Below are 16,925 nucleotides of genomic sequence, written 5' to 3'. Positions count from 1 at the left end.
TGCCAAGGTGTGGTGGTGCACAGGCAGTCAGGAACTCCCTGCTGTGCTTGGAATAAACCATGGTTCAGAGGACAGCAGTGAACGTCAAACACAGAATGGCCAGTGGACACCCAGCTGAGGGTCAAACACAGGATGGCAAGAAGCAAAAGAAAATCCATAAAGTGAGGTCATAAACTAGTAAACAAGCAGGAGCAAGCAAACAAGTATAGCAAGCTGAGGTCATGCACAGGTAATCAGGCAGAGGCAAAGCTCATATAGCAAGTCGGGGTCATGCACAGGTAATCAGGCAGAGGCAAAGTCCATATAGCAAGCCGGGGTCATGCATGGGTAATCAGGCAGAGGCAAAGTCTATATAGCAAGCCAGGGTCATGCACGGGTAATCAGACAGAGGCAAAGTCCATATAGCAAACCAGGGTTATTACACATATAAAAAGCAGAAGGAAGGTCAAGGAGCAAGCCAGGGGATGAGCCAGAAGAGGAGGTCAACAGGTCTGGAATGAGCCAGGTCAAGAACAGGAGATCCAAGGAATAACACAGAGGTTCAGAAATACAGGAAACTGATGACAATCCAGCAAGTTGGGTCAGACAGAGGCAGTCTTTTATAGGCGCACATTTCTTCTACTGGCAAGATTAACAATACTTCCACGGCCATTTCCCTGACACCCTGATTCCCATGGTTAAAGTTTTTGTTACCGGAAACGATAAATCCCTGTTCCCTTAAAGCATGTATAACAGCACAGTGCTTGTGATTTGTCATTTGGCCCCTTCTATAACCTAAAATATCTGGCTAATGCTGCTTGGTTCTGCCCTCCCCACTGTAAACTGACCATGGTTTATCATGGCTGCTGAGCCCTAACACTGTGGTCAGTTTTACATGCCTTCATCACCCGCAGCCCTGCTCTGTATTTTTCTGTCCTCCTATCCCCCTCCCTTCCTGCCTGTCAGCTCAAGACACTGTGACTGTTCGGCTCTCCCTCTCCTCACTCCTCCCTGGCTGACATCAGTGGGAGTTCTCGACCCTTCCCGCTATAGATGTAAGCCTGGGAGAGGAGAGAGCCTAGGAGTCATGTGAACGCCAGGACACACTCTGATATAAGGTACAAATCGGCATCTTTTTTTTATATAGCTCAGACACTGTGACACATAATGTTATTTAACAGAGGGGATGGGATGAATAGACCATAGTGGCTTAACAACCACTTTAAGTCCAAATGTTAGGTTTTGATTAATTAAAATTATTTTGTTACCCAAAATTATGCATAACATGTGGCAGTTCTTGATATACAGTATATGTAATATAGGTATTTTAAACTGTTAGATTCTATAGTGATGGTATATTCCTACCAAACTCTTGGATGGTGGGGGCTCTACCTGCCTTTGGCCTCTATTATCTGACTGCCAAAAAATCCCATCTCTGCCTTTGGGTTAACTGGGAACAGATTCACCCATCTGTTGTAACTCTGGGAAATGTCGATACCTAACCTACAGCCCTTTTCTTTTGGTAGATAGATGAGCAAGGAACATTTCTCCCTGTTGTAAGTCACATAATGGCCTCCTGAAACAGGCTATAATAGTGTGAGATCTAGCTCTAAAAATTGTGCTATCCTTCTCATAATATAATAATAATGTAACCCTTAATGAATTTGAACCTATTCCTGACCCTGGGCTTTAGAGTAATTTGGGGATTTTTGCTAAGAGTGGATCTGATGTGGAAATTCTGATCAGAAGTGGGATTTTGAATACAAGTGGAAGAGTTAAAAAACAGGATTTGCTTTTAGCTGCTTTTAACGGTTTCTGCTGCAAGTGTTGAATTGTTTATCTTTTTTCTCTGACACTTTTTAAACAGCTTTTTTTTTCTTTCTGCTAATTAAGGGGAGTGTTTAATTGATAACAGGTGAGTATATAAGTGTCTGTAAAAACTCCATAAGAGCTGGCTCCTTGCTAAGAGTGGATCTGATGTGGAAATTCTGATCAGAAGTGGGATTTTGAATACAAGTGGAAGAGTTAAAAACCAGGAGTTTAAAACAAGAGTTAAGACAGGAGTCTTCTAAAACTGTAGGTATCATCTTAATCTTCATAGAAGTAATTATATTGTAACTGGGAAATGAGTGCTAGCAGGGTTGAAGGTTTTGCTCAGTGCACAGTGTGTCACATGTATGCAAAATTGGTGCAACAGCTCCAAGATGGATACCGCTGTGACAGAGGTGAGCAGGTTGCCCTTCTGGAAGATCGTATTAGGCCTTGTACTCACGACCGGATCTGTGCGCTGGAAACTGTCTGCCCGACAGTTTCCGGCGTACAAGGCTGATTTGTGTTTTGTTCCGCTGGCGTGTACACACCAGCGGACCAAATTCCCGTCGTACCGGAACGCGTGCACGTAAACTACGTACGACGTCACTATAAAGGGGAAGACCAAACTTAATGGCGCCGCCCTCTGTTCCTCTTTTGCTAGTTACGTGTTTGCTCGTGTTAGTGAAGGTTTGGTTAGAGCTGATTCGCGCTTCTCGGTCTCCAGGCTTTGACAGCGTGTATTCACGGGTTCAGTGCGTGTGCTTGCGGTAACGTAGTTGTCATTCGGCTATAGGCAAGCAGGTTGTTTCTGCTTTAGCAGTTGCATCCTGTGCGCTCGTATCTGTTTGTCACGTGTTTGTCGCAGGTAGTGCTGGATTTGCGAGTGCTTTCTGTTTCAGTGTGTTCTTGACTGACCAGCCGGCCGGTTTGAAGCCATGATGGAGCAGCAGCGTCAATTTTCGCGAGTTGGTGCTGTTTATGGGATGGCTGCTGGATATGTTCATTTGTCCAGTACTTTGGCCAGAAACAGGGGGCGGAGGCGTTTCTGGACCAAGAATTGGTTGCGCCAGCGTGACCAGTTCTCACATATGCCTCTGCTTAGGGAACTCCAGGAGAATAATCCTAATGACTTTAGGAATTTTCTCCGCATGACGGACCCCGTATTCAACCGTCTGCTGGATCTTCTGTCCCCCTATATCACGAGGCAGGACACTGTGATGCGCCAAGCCATCACGGCCGAGCAGAGGCTTATTGCCACGTTGCGGTACCTGGCGACTGGGAGGAGCCTGCAGGACCTCAAGTTCTCGACAGGCATCTCTCCGCAGGCGCTTGGGGTCATCATACCGGACACGTGTGCTGCCATCATCAAAGTTATGCATGAGGAGTATATTAAGGTAAGTTTCCTGGCTCTAATAATGTGGCCAACTAACTTTATTTTTATTTTCCCAGATATGCTGTGTGTTTAACTAACGTTAGCTTTTCTCCCTATGCATGTTGATATCAGCTTTACATGTTTTATTCTTGGCCTACCTGCATATTTGTCCCTTACCCAATATTAACCTGTCCAGCATGCTATCCTAGGGACAAACCCACCTTGCCATTTTTTCAAACAGGACTTTTTGGTTTTTGTGTCCCCCCCCCCCCCTTCAAACTTTTATTGTCGCCATCAGAGGGCTGTGGAGTCTCTTAATGAAGTGGCCCTATATATTTCATTTCCCAAATTCTCCATGCACATTTTTCTAATGCAATTTTAATACTGTGAACTGTCACAAGGATGCTTGTAGGATGTATTTGTTACAAAGTACTAAATCTCTAATTTTGTTTGTCCCCACAGCTACCCTCCACACCACAGGAATGGCAGTCTGTGGCTTCCCAATTTGCCCAGCGGTGTGATTTTCCAAACTGCGGTGGAGCAATAGATGGGAAACACGTCCGCATTGTGCCCCCACCCCGCTCGGGGTCCTACTATTATAATTACAAGGGTTATCATAGTATTGTGTTGATGGCGGTGGTGTCGGCACAGTATGAGTTTCTATATGTGGACGTGGGGAAGAACGGCCGGATGTCTGATGGGGGAGTGTTCGCACGGACTGATTTCTATGATCGTCTCCAAGCTGGTGGTCTGGCATTGCCACCAGATGAAGATAATGTGGAAGGACTTCCGTTTGTGTTCCTAGCGGATGAGGCTTTCGGGCTTGGTCCTCACCTCATGCGGCCTTTTCCCCAGAGGACCCTCACCTCAGAGAGGAGTGTGTTTAATTTTCGGTTGGCCAGGGCTCGGAGGGTAGTCGAGAATGCCTTTGGGATACTCACCAACCGGTTCCGCCTGTTCAGGACATCGATACATCTGGCGGAATATAAATTGGACACCGTTGTATTTGCCTGCTGCATTTTGCACAACTTTTTACGCAGGCACTCCCAGACGTACCTACCCGACATCGGTTCTGAGGCAAGACTACCCTCAGATCCCCTTCCCGGGCTGGACACTGGTCGCGCTGGCTTGGCCCCCCAATCAGCTCGTGAGGTACGCGACAAATATGTTGAGTACTTCATGGGTCGGGGGGCCATTGCTATGCCAGATCATATTTCTTTCTAATTCGGCCCCCAAAGAAAGGAATATTCTAAAAAATAATAAATAATTAGACCATTGGACTTTATACAGTTGTTTGTCATTAATGCTTTTTCTCTTTTTCTGTCTTCCTGGTTCTCTAACTAACTTCTTCAATTGTAATGCATAATTGATTTCTCCACTTTTAGTAACTAACCACATTTTGCACAGTATTCACTCATCTACAAACAGGGTATTGAGTCTAGAAATAAGAAGCAACTCCATTTGTAAATGTTGAGGTCAAGTTTTTTTAATTTTTGCTTGTTCATGACCCCAAAAATAATTTTATATTTTTTTCATTACTCCCTGCTTTTGTACTTAGGAGTCTTCAAAATTTTTTTAAACTTTTTTTTTTTTTTCAGGTAATTCAACCAAAAATATTATGCAGATTATACATTTATTAACAAGTTCACTTTTTTTTTCCTCAAATATAGTTAGATTTATTGTTTACATATATATATATATATATAGATTATATTTGGTGGGGTGTTTACCGCCTTAAATTTTTTTTTGGCCATATTTTTTAGGCACAAAAAAAAATAATTTTTTAACCATTTTTTTTGTTTTTGGTGTGTTTTTCTAAAAGAAAATTTTTACGTGAGAATTCGGAGTCAAATCTCTACTTCACTAAATTCAGTGATTAGAGAGATTTATAATTCTATATATATATTTTAAAACATTTTTGGCGTTGTTTATTCTTTATGGTCTAAACTTTATAGTATCCCAAAATGTTCAACATGGTCAAAAAGTAACAAAATCCAATTCCAAAAATATAAAAACTCACAACAGCAGTCAGTCATGGTGTGCTTTCACACTGGAACACGCCAAAATTGGAAGATACACACATTCAGTGCAAACTCGCCAAATGTCATTGGTTCAACAGACAAATGGCCACATGTGCTATCTGACATCATGGGTGATCAATGTCTGTGTTTTGTGGGAGCAAACCCTTCCTCTCAACTACTTGAGGATGGAGGAGGGGGTTGGACCCACAAAGCACAGACATTAGATATTCTGTGATGGCAGATAGCACATGTTGGCACACTGTGTGTGTATCTTCAAATTTTGTCGTATTCATTATTCAAACTGTAAAAATGTTTGTGGGGGCGGGGGATGGGCGGGGGGTGTTTCAGTCTTTGACACGGCCCATCATGTCAATAATGTTCTTAAAATTAGATTCGATGACCATCATTCTTTGCCGCATATTGTCCATTTCCGTGCTGCATTCCAAAAGGACATTTGTTACATTCTGTTCCATGAGAAACATCCTTTCACGCATATTGTGCATTTCAGTGCTGCACTCCATTACCTGCTGAATAATTATAGCAGCACTTGCACGTGAAAATATTGGCACACCATCCTCCTCCCCTAAAACAAAAAAAAAAAATGGCATTTACAATATTATTTTTCAATGAGGCCTATCTACATATGTTTTTTTGAATCAAGCTAGGGTGACACTGACCTGATGGGCTTCTCCTTTCCACCTCTTTGACATCTTCTATCACTCCTCCTTCTTCCACCACCTCCCCATCATCTTCAATCACTCCTCCTTCTTCCACCACTTCCCCATCATCTTGGACTCCTCCTTCATCCATCAATCCACCTTCTTTCAATTCGCCAAATTGTTCTTCCGCCACTTGCCCTTCATCTGCTATGACTTCTAAGTCCAAAATTACTTCTTCCTCCTCTCTTCCTTCCTCCTTTCTTCCTTCCTCCTCTCCTTCCACATCCTCCTCTCCTTCCACATCCTCCTCTCCTTCCACATCCTCTTCTCCTTCCACATTCTCCTCTCCTTCCACATCCTCCTCTCCTTCCACATCCTCCTCTCCTTCCACATCCTCCTCTCCTTCCACATCCTCTTCTCCTTCCACATCCTCCTCCTCCTCCACATGTTGAGATGGCAGATTTTGGCCTTGTCTGGCCCTCTCTGCCTCCTCCAAATGCTGGCGACTTCTTTCCCCTGAAATAAACCAAAAAAAATGTAGACTCATCAGCACACAGATATTGGAGAGCATAAATCGCACACATTGCTTAGAAGATGCTTTCATTTAGTTACTTTTATCTTTCACCAAACCTACATTTTGCAATTACTTCTATATGGCAAGCTCTGATCCTGCCCCTTTTTAGCAAAGTGACACACATGGATGTCCCCCCTAAACTGTATTTCTGGGAGACCCTACCAAAACCCATTTTTGATTTGGGGAGACACAGGTGCTCTGCATTGCAGATGTGAAAACATCTGCTTTATTACCACTGTTTTTAGAATGAATCCTGTTTGCCTTTCCCATTCTCATACTTTTTTTTTAGAGAACTAGCTTTTACACAATGTTTACAAACAAAGTTTTTGGCCAGTGAGCCATGTCCAGGTGTGTTGTTCCTGGAATAACCGAGCCTTTCTGATAAACTATGTGATGTTACGTTGTTTACTAAGAACACTGTTTGTAAATATGTAGTTATTTATGTTCTAAAAAATAAATAACAACATGTCTTTAAAATTACAAGCAGGCCAAGGAGGCAGATGGTGAAATATACATGGCAACACATTATTGCAGACAATCACCACCCCCCCCCCCCCAACCCCAATATATATTTACTTACTTTTACGCAGAATTTTAAGTATTTTCTTCATCTTATGTGGCTCCCTCAATTTTAAGTCTGACCATCGTTTCCTCAGCTGTTCCTTGGACCTGGTGATCCCAAACATCCTCTGCATTCTCCTCGCCACCTTGTCCATAATATGTGCCTTTCGGCGGTTAGGGGTCTTGTATGGCCCTAATTCACCATCATAGTCCTTTTTTCGCATGATGTAAACTAACTCCACCATTTCCTGGAACCGCATATTAGTGGCTTTATATCTTCTTTTCCTTGATCGGGACGTCCCTGCCTCTGTCCCTTCACTTGTGGCATGAGAGCATCGTGCCCGCTCGTGTGACATCGCCATCTTTCCTTTCCCACAGAGATTATGGGCGTGGAAAAGATGAATTCTTACGCCATGGGCGGAGAAGAGGGCGGCGTTTAATACATACGCGGAGTGTAGAGAATGCAAACAACGTGTTTACGTCCGTTACGCGGAGAATCTTCGAGCGCATCCAGAACATACACAGTTAACGCCATATTTCCTAAACTCATTGATTAGGGGCCTCGCAAAGGTGACGAGGGCGGGGTTTCATAAATACGCGGAGTGTTTAAAAGGTTTACGCCGTGATTACGCATCTTACGCGGTAATTAGGCGAGCGTGAGAAACGAGGAGCGAGAGACAGGAAGGTAAGGAAATTAAAAATGTGATCAGCAGAGGCCTTGAAAATGTAGACACATGGGATGGGGGTTTGGGCTGTTGGTTGCACCCTTTTTAAGCTATTCTGTCTATGGGGTACCACAATGTTATTTTGGTATCCAAATGCTTTTGGACACCTCACAAAATAGAGATATGAACAATGCTGTACCTCATTGACAAGTTTTTGAATGGTGTATTCAGATCAGGCAAAGTATTGTTCAAGTGTTGGTTGTACAGAGGTCATTAGGAAGTGTCTTTTATGTCATCCATTGTCAGGGGTATGAGATTTACACATGAAAGAGTGCCTAGATGAAAACTGTCATTTGTAAGCATTGTTTAATTTAATATATTTAAAATATTTACTGCAATGTGAACAATGGCTCTGCATCTAGCAAATCAATGTTTGGTACAAGCAATGCGGCCGAGCTGCCAATCATTGTTTAAACAAGAGAGACTGTGTTTGGAATTAGATATAGGTAATAAATTTGAAGACACATATTAGATCAAGGTCAACGCTGATCCTTTGGAATATTTATTTTTCTGTGGTTTATGTTTTTGTAATCTAGACTCAAAAAGAAATATAATTTTTCAAAAATTGCAATGGACCTCCTACAAAGCAAGGAATCTATAGAGGCCTTACTTCAAAAATACCAGGACACGCCCATCCTGTGGAATTCAAAACACTCGTTATATTGCAATAAAGAGGTACGAGCGGCAGCACTAGAAGAGCTAGCAAATTATATGCAAACTTGGGTGCCAGGATGCACTGCCAACATGGTGAAGGATAAACTTGCCAACCTCAGAAGCACATACAGGAGAGCATACAAAGCTAATAAAATCAAAAAATCGGGAGCAGCAGCAAGACAAGCAAAGGAACCCAAACTGTGGTATTATAAACAGATGGCTTTTTTGCGGGACGAAATGGAAGGCAGGAAAACGATGTCCAGTCTTTCTTCCAACCTTTCCTCCATGCTACCTTCCAGCGGACATTCCCCAGATGACCACAGCCCTGCAGAGTCGGAGGAAGAGGGCCTGGCTGACAGAGATGCAGATCTGCCACCCTTCGATGAGGAGGTATAGTAGTTTCCTCTATATTTATGGCGTAAATAATTCTTGGTGGATTAATGATTAGATATTGTAAAAAAAAAACCAAGCTGGAAAAAAGCAAACAAAAAGGTGTACAGACAAATAGGTGTCAGGGATGACAACTGCAGGGGTCAGAAGTAGAGTGTATTCAAGTAATAATGAACAGAAAATACTGAACGAAAAACATGAAAATGAGTGTGGTTTTATTTAGCGAAATTGTAAAAAAATTCTTTTTTTTTCCACACAGGAAGAAGAGATCAGCCAGGAGGTGGCAGATCCTCAGGTGTCTGTCAGCCAGGAGGAGGCCGGGGTCAGTGGCAGCCAGGAGGAGGCCGGGGTCAGTGGCAGCCAGGAGGAGGCCGGGGTCAGTGGCAGCCAGGAGGAGGCTGGGCCCAGTGGCCTGCAGCAGGTCCACCCGGCCAGGAGAACCACCACCAGCCAGTCTTCTCCCCCCCAGGTGAGGCCATCAGGCCGAAGGAGGCAGTTGAGGCCTGTGGAGGAGGCAAGCCTCCGCATGATCCAGGAGGCAAGCGCCATCATGAGGGCCCCCCTCAACCCCACAGAGGCCTTCAGTGCCTCATTGGCCCATGATTTAAATGAAGGGGAGGAGGACCAGAGAAGACTGGCAAAGGCCCTGATGAACCAGGTCCTTTGGTGGATGCAGAGGGGCCTGCTGACCCCAGACACTGGGCTATGTGACCCGGCCCGGCTTGCGGAACACCATCCTCCTGCTGCCACATCAACCCCACCTGCAAGACCCCGTGTTCGATCCGCTGGAAGGCTGCCTGGAGGGAAGGCTGGAAAGAGGAGGAAACGTTGATTTTCTGCCTTCCATTTCCTTCCACATAAAGGACATCTTGTTTGTACTACCACAGTTTGGGTTCCTTTGTTTGTGTGCTGCTGCTTCATATTTTTGTGTTTGGCTCCTGAGGCTTGGAAGTTTATCCTTCACCATGTTGGAAATGCAAGTTTGCATATAGTTTGCTATCTATTCTAGTGCTGCCGTTCTTTTTATTTTTTGTGATGACATTTGCCTGAATAAAAGGCCTTTTGCTTTCATTTGAAAACATGTCTATTGTTTGATATACTGTGGGGATTATTAGGCAGCAAACCTTTAATAAATATACAATGGGTAATTTACAAAGGACACACTCCTTGGGGGGGGGGGGGGACATTTGGTGTGCCAACATGGTTTAATATTCTCTAATGAAACACCAAAAAAAAAAAAAAAATTTAAAAAAACATGTAAAAAAAAATAGTTTAAATGGTGACATAACTAGAAACAAAAAAAGAAATTAAAAAAATGCACATTCCTTTACAAAAATGACTACTCTAAATTATGGAGGACCACCAACCAAAACACACGTCTGGCATAGAAAACATTATTAAAGGATTACATCACAAGCAAGAAATGTGACATTTCAGTATGGGACAACTCTATTGAAATTGCATCAGCAAAAGAACGGGGTTATTCTAGCAAGAGAAGAATTAATAAAACGAGGCTTTAAAATGTGGTTTAGTGCGCCTTTTTAAGACATTGTTCTCTTGCTAGAATAAAAGGTTTCTAATGACGAATGTGCCATATCCCAAAGAAACGCGAGTTTTACCTGAACGAGCGCTCCCGTCTCCTCATTTGGACTGAGCATGCGCGGGGTTTTTGTACGCTGCTTTTGTGTACAGACGACCGAACATGTCTGACGGACACGATTCCAGCAGACTGTTTTAAAGCAAGACCAGGAAACAGTTGTTCGTTGGAAAACGGTCTGGCCGACGATTGTTTGCTGGAATTCTGTACGTTACTGCCTACACACGAACGAACATGTCCGCTGAAACTGGTCCGCGGACCAGTTTCAGCAGACATGTTTGGTCGTGAGTACGAGGCCTTAGAGATCTGGAGGAGCAAGTTGCAACACTGGGTAGAAATGACAACCTTGAAAGGGGTCCTCTGCTCGCTGAGCAAGTGGTCAGTAAGATTGATGTGAAGGGTGGAGGGGCAAGTCAGGATTATCAGATAGGGAGATGGGTTAATAAGGTTAGAGGGAGTGGAAGGGGCATGAAGAAAGGGAAGGCCAGTACTGTATTTGTGCCTCAAAACAAATTTGCCAAGTTGGGTGATGATGTGGAGGTGGCAAACACAGAGGTGGCAGCCCTAGATGTTACTGCTACCCCTAACAGCCGGGAGAGCAACCCATCTAGTAGAGGTGGGGAGGGGAGTGCAGGTAGGCCTAGACAGTTGGTGGTATAAGGGGATTCTATAATCAGAAGGACTGATAGAATAATTTGTCGCCAGGATCGCTTCAACCGAATGGTTTGCTGTCTCCCTGGTGCCAGGGTTCGGCATGTGGTGGACCGGGTGGATAAATTACTGGGAGGGGCTGGGCATGACCCAGCTGTCTTGGTCCACATTGGAACCAATGACAGTATACATGGAAGGTGGAGGCTCCTTAAGAATCAATTTAAAGAACTAGGCTGCAAGATGAAGGGAAGGACCTCCAAGGTGATATTCTCTGAAATATTGCCTGTGCCATGCGCAACACAGGAAAGGCAGGGGGAGATTAGAGAGCTGAATGCATGGCTAAAGACCTGGTGTAGGAAGGAGGGATTTGGGTTTCTAGAGCACTGGGCTGACTTTTCATTGGGGTGCAACCTATATGCTAAAGACGGTTTGCACTTGAATGGAAGGGGGTCTGCTGTGCTGGGGGAGAGGTTTATGGGAATGCTGGAGGAGTATTTAAACTAGGATTGAGGGGGAGGGTGAATTAGAATTACATCGGGCACACAGGTCAGCTAGGGGTCAGACATTAATGGAGAGTGGAATGGGGATAGATGGGGGGAGGGTTATGGCAGGTGACAAGAAAGTTCCCATGTTGCAAACAGCCATTGGAAATAATAGTGCCATTTGTACTACTATAAATTATATGAAAAACACCAGAGAAAAATGTAACAATACATTTAAGTGTTTGTTCACCAATGCCAGAAGTCTGCCAAGCAAAACAGGTGAGTTGGAAGCTCTGGCGCATTAGGAGAGCTATGATGTCATCGGTATTGCTGAAACTTGGCTTCAATCCTCACATGACTGGGCTATCAATATTCCTGGCTATGCTCTCTTTCGGAAAGACAGGGTAAAAAGGAAAGGTGGAGGGGTCTGTCTCTATGTGAGAAGTGACCTCAAAGCAAGCGTGAAAGAGGACCTGGTTGATGGAGAGTGTGATGAGGCTGAAGCATTATGGGTGGAACTGCATACAGATGTGCGTAGTTCAAAATTAATCATTGGAGTTTGTTATAAACCACCCAATGTTAATGAGGAGGTAGAGACTCAGCTCCTTGCACAGATGGAAAGGGCTGCAAGGGCTGGGACGGTGATAATAATGGGGGATTTTAACTACCCAGAAATTGACTGGATTAATGGCACTTCTGGGGCAGTTAAAGGACAAAAATTTAAAAACCTATTGCAGGACAATTTTATGGTGCAGTTTATTGAGGCCCCAACTAGGAATGATGCTCTGTTGGATCTGATAATCTCAAACCATGCAGAGCTTATTACTAATGTTCAGATAAAGGAACACCTGGGTAGCAGTGATCATAACATGATTTCATTTAATGTTAACTATAAGCAAGAAATACATACAGGAAAGATAAAAACACTCAATTTTAAGAGAGCAAATTTTCCAAGGATGAGGGCTGCTCTCCAGGACTTGGACTGGGAGGGACTATTGGCACCGATGAACACAGAACAGAAATGGGAATTCTTCAAAAAGACTGTGTGGAACCTCACTGCAAAGTATGTTCCCATGGGCAAAAAGTTTAAAAGGCTAAAAATAAAACCTATGTGGCTCACGGTCAAAGTTAAAAAAGCTATAAACAATAAGAAAGTAGCTTTTAAAAAATATAAAAATGAAGGAACACTAGTGTTGTTTAAATGTTACAAAGAATATAACAGGATATGTAAAAAGGAAATCAAGGATGCAAAAATTCAAAATGAACGACAGATTGCAAAAGATAGTAGGACAAACCCCAAAAAAATTCTTTAAATATATTAATAGTAAAAAGGTGAAGTCTGAGCATGTAGGCCCCTTACAAAATAATCTAGAGTGGGTGACTGGGGACAAAGAGAAGGCAAATGTATTAAATGCTTTCTTCAGCTCTGTATATACAATGGAGCATGGGGGAGCTCATGTCCAAAATGGGGGTGGGAGTGACACAGCCCCAAATCCACAATGGCTCAAAAGTGATATGGTCCAGAAATATTTAGACAGATTAAAGGTGGATAAAGCACCTGGACCTGATGGCATCCACCCACGGATCCTAGGTGAGTTGAGCTCTGTCATTTCAAAGCCATTGTATCTAATATTTAGGGACTCATTAATGACAGGAATAGTACCACTGGATTGGCGCAGGGCCAATGTGGTACCCATATTTAAAAAGGGAACAAAGTCTTTACCAAGTAACTATAGATCTGTTAGTCTAACTTCTATAGTTGGGAAGATACTGGAACGTATAATAAAAGACCACATGGATGAGTTCTTGCTGGAAACAAACTATTTAAGCAGCAGACAACATGGATTCATGAAAGACAGAAGTTGTCAGACAAACCTGATTGCCTTTTATGAAGAGGTAAGTAAAACCCTGGACAGAGGTGTGGCTGTGGACGTGATATATTTGGATTTTGCAAAAGCGTTCGATACAGTTCCGCACACACGGCTCATGTGTAAGGTAAAGTCTACAGGATTGGAAATATCAGTTTGTAAATGGATAGAAAACTGGCTGAAAGACAGAATTCAGAGAGTCGTGGTTAATGATTCTTACTCTGAATGGTCCAAGGTTATCAGTGGTGTACCCCAAGGTTCAGTGCTGGGACCCTTACTTTTCAATATATTTATAAATGATATTGGGTCTGAGATCAAAAGTAACATTTCTGTCTTTGCAGATGACACCAAGCTATGCAGTGGAATAATGTCCTTGGAGGATGTCGCCAATTTACAAACCGACCTCAATACTCTGTCTAATTGGGCAACTGAGTGGCAGATGAGGTTTAATGTTGATAAATGTAAAGTTATGCACTTAGGGAATAAGAATATGCATGCATCATACATGCTAGGGGGAGTACAACTGGGGGGATCTGTAGTGGAGAAGGATCTGGGGGTCTTGGTAGATCATAAGCTCAATAATAACATGCAATGCCAAGCTGCAGTTTCCAAAGCGAGCAAAGTCCTTTCTTGTATTAAGAGAGGTATGGACTCCAGAGACAGAGATATAATTTTGCCCCTATACAAATCATTAGTAAGACCTCATCTGGAATATGCAGTTCAGTTTTGGGCCCCAGTTCTCAAAAAGGATATCGGAGAACTGGAGAAAGTGCAGAGAAGGGCAACCAAACTGATGAGAGGCATGGAGGAGCTCAGCTATGAGGAAAGATTAGAAGAACTAAATCTATTCACTCTTGAGAAGAGGAGAATAAGGGGGGATATGATCAACATGTACAAATATATAAGAGGTCCATACAGTGAACTTGGTGTTGAGTTATTCACTTTACAGTCAACACTGAGGACAAGGGGGCACTCTTTACGTCTAGAGGAAAAGAGATTTCACCTCCAAATACGGAAAGGTTTTTTCACAGTAAGAGCTGTGAAAATGTGGAACAGACTCCCTCCAGAGGTGGTTCTGGCCAGCTCAGTAGATTGCTTCAAGAAAGGCCTGGATACTTTCCTAAATGTACATAAAATAACTGAGTACTAAGATTTATAGGTAAAGTTGATCCAGGGTAAATCCGATTGCCTCTCGGGGGATCAGGAAGGAATTTTTTCCCCTGCTGTAGCAAATTGGATCATGCTCTGCTGGGGTTTTTTGCCTTCCTCTGGATCAACTGTGGGTATGGAGTTGGGTGTATAGGATTGTACTGTGTTTTTTATTTAGTTTTTTTGTTTTTTGTGGTTGAACTGGATGGACTTGTGTCTTTTTTCAACCTGACTAACTATGTAACTATGTAACTATGTACCTTTATTATGTAATACAAAATGAGAAGATTCAATTTTCCAACAATTTAAAGAGATATTCAGCTTTCCCAAGAATATTGTTTTTCTTTTTTTAAATGAGACTACTAAAGCACAACTTGCAGGACAACTGTGAGATATCTCTGAGGATTACTTAGTCCCTATTAAAGTGGAGGTTCCATCAAAAAAACTATTTTGCTTTAAACTGTAGCTTACGACTTAAAAAGAAAAAAAAAAAATTATTTTTTTTTACTCATCTGGAAATGCCTGTTGCTATGCGGTCCCACAAAATCTGCCTTTGAAACCACCTAGGATTCTGACATCATCTCCCTCCAATGCTCCTGGGAAATGTGTGTCATCATTTCCCAGGATGCAGTGCGCTGTCCAATTATCACTCCCCATCCAAGACTTCCAGGAAGTAAATGCCTGTAGGCTTCACAATGCCCACAAGCAAAATTACAAAGACTTAGTTATTTTAGATATTTGGGAGTTATGTTGTCCAGAGATCCAGCTGAATATATAACCTTGACTTTGAGCCCCTGTGTGGTTGGAACTCCGCTTTAAATGCAATATGCCACATCATCTCAAAAGCATATTTATCAATTATATTCCATATTATTACTTTTTGCCTAAAATGTTTGATAAGCTTACTAATATGTATATTCATCATAGTGTATATAAAGTATATATTATCATTATTATTATTATTATTATACACAACTTATATAGTGCCAACAGTTTACACAGCGCTTTTACAATGTAGACGGGGGGGGAAGCACAATTAGAGTACAGTTCAATACAGAAGGGACAGGAGCAGGGCCGCTGATAGAAATCATGGGGCCCCATACAGCCTACCTGACGGGGCCCCTTTAGCCCCTCCCCTGGTCCCTCCTTCAGCCCCACCCCTATCCCCTTCCAGGCGTTCAGCGGCTGCAGGAGGAAATTGGAAAGATCAGTATTTCTCAACATTTTACCAGTCATGGGGAAATATATTGCCTCTTCACTGCCTCTGAAAAGCAATCTAAGCCTGGATTGCTTTTCAGAGGAAAAGGTATTTTCTTGTTGGTTTTATAAACCCGCTCTAAAAAATCAGTTCTGATCGTACAGAAAAAGGGAGTCAGGTTTAAACGTAACGTGTGTATACACACGCACACACATGTAAACACATGTACGCACATACACACACATATACATACACATATAAATACATTTACACACACACATATACATACACACACATATACATACACACACACACAAAAACATACACACATATATATACACATATAAATACATATACACACAAACATGCACACACAAAGACACACCTCTTAAACAGTAGCTGTCTGCCAAGGGGGAGACCTGCAGTTACACATGCACATACATGTACGCACATACACACACACACACACACACACATATAAATACATACACACATATGCATACACATATAAATACATATACACACAAACATGCACACACAAAGACACACCTCTTAAACAGTAGCTGTCTGCAAAGGGGGAGACCTGCAGTTACACATGCACATACATGTACGCACATACACACATATAAATACATACACATATAAATACATACACACACACACAAACATGCACACCCACACACACAGACACACCTCTTAAACAGTAGCTGTCTGCCAAGGGGGAGACCTGCAGTTACACATGGGACATGGCATGAGGCTAGATTTACATCAGGCTTACAAGCAGGCAACTTTATTTTTGGAACAGGGGGACAAAAATTACAGATTTCTGGCCATGCTTTCTCAACAGATAAGGCCCCTCACTTTTAATGTATATACAAAATCCATGCATTTGAAGGGTCTATGGTCTCCTCTCCTGAGGGATACTGTGAGAATTTACCATCTACTATAGTCTGTTATATGCCTCTTCTTCTCTGTCTCCTGACTTTTAAAACATACATGCATACAAATATATATAATAGATTGCTTTTTGAAAAAATGTCAGCAGCAGCACTGTACCTTCATTCTCCATGCTGGGTACTGCACTGTAGGGGGGGGGGCAAAGAGCACAGCACACACTGCAAGACATCTCTCCCTTTGCTTTCACTTTCAGTGTAAACATTGAGATCGAGCTCCTGCACTGACGATTTACACCCCAGCTGAGTATCTGGCAGCGACCTCTCTAACATTTCAGGC

The sequence above is a fragment of the Rana temporaria genome, chromosome 7, assembly GCF_905171775.1.
Source record: "Rana temporaria chromosome 7, aRanTem1.1, whole genome shotgun sequence".
In the NCBI taxonomy this organism is placed as follows: Eukaryota; Metazoa; Chordata; class Amphibia; order Anura; family Ranidae; genus Rana; species Rana temporaria.
This window is presented reverse-complemented; position numbering follows the sequence as displayed.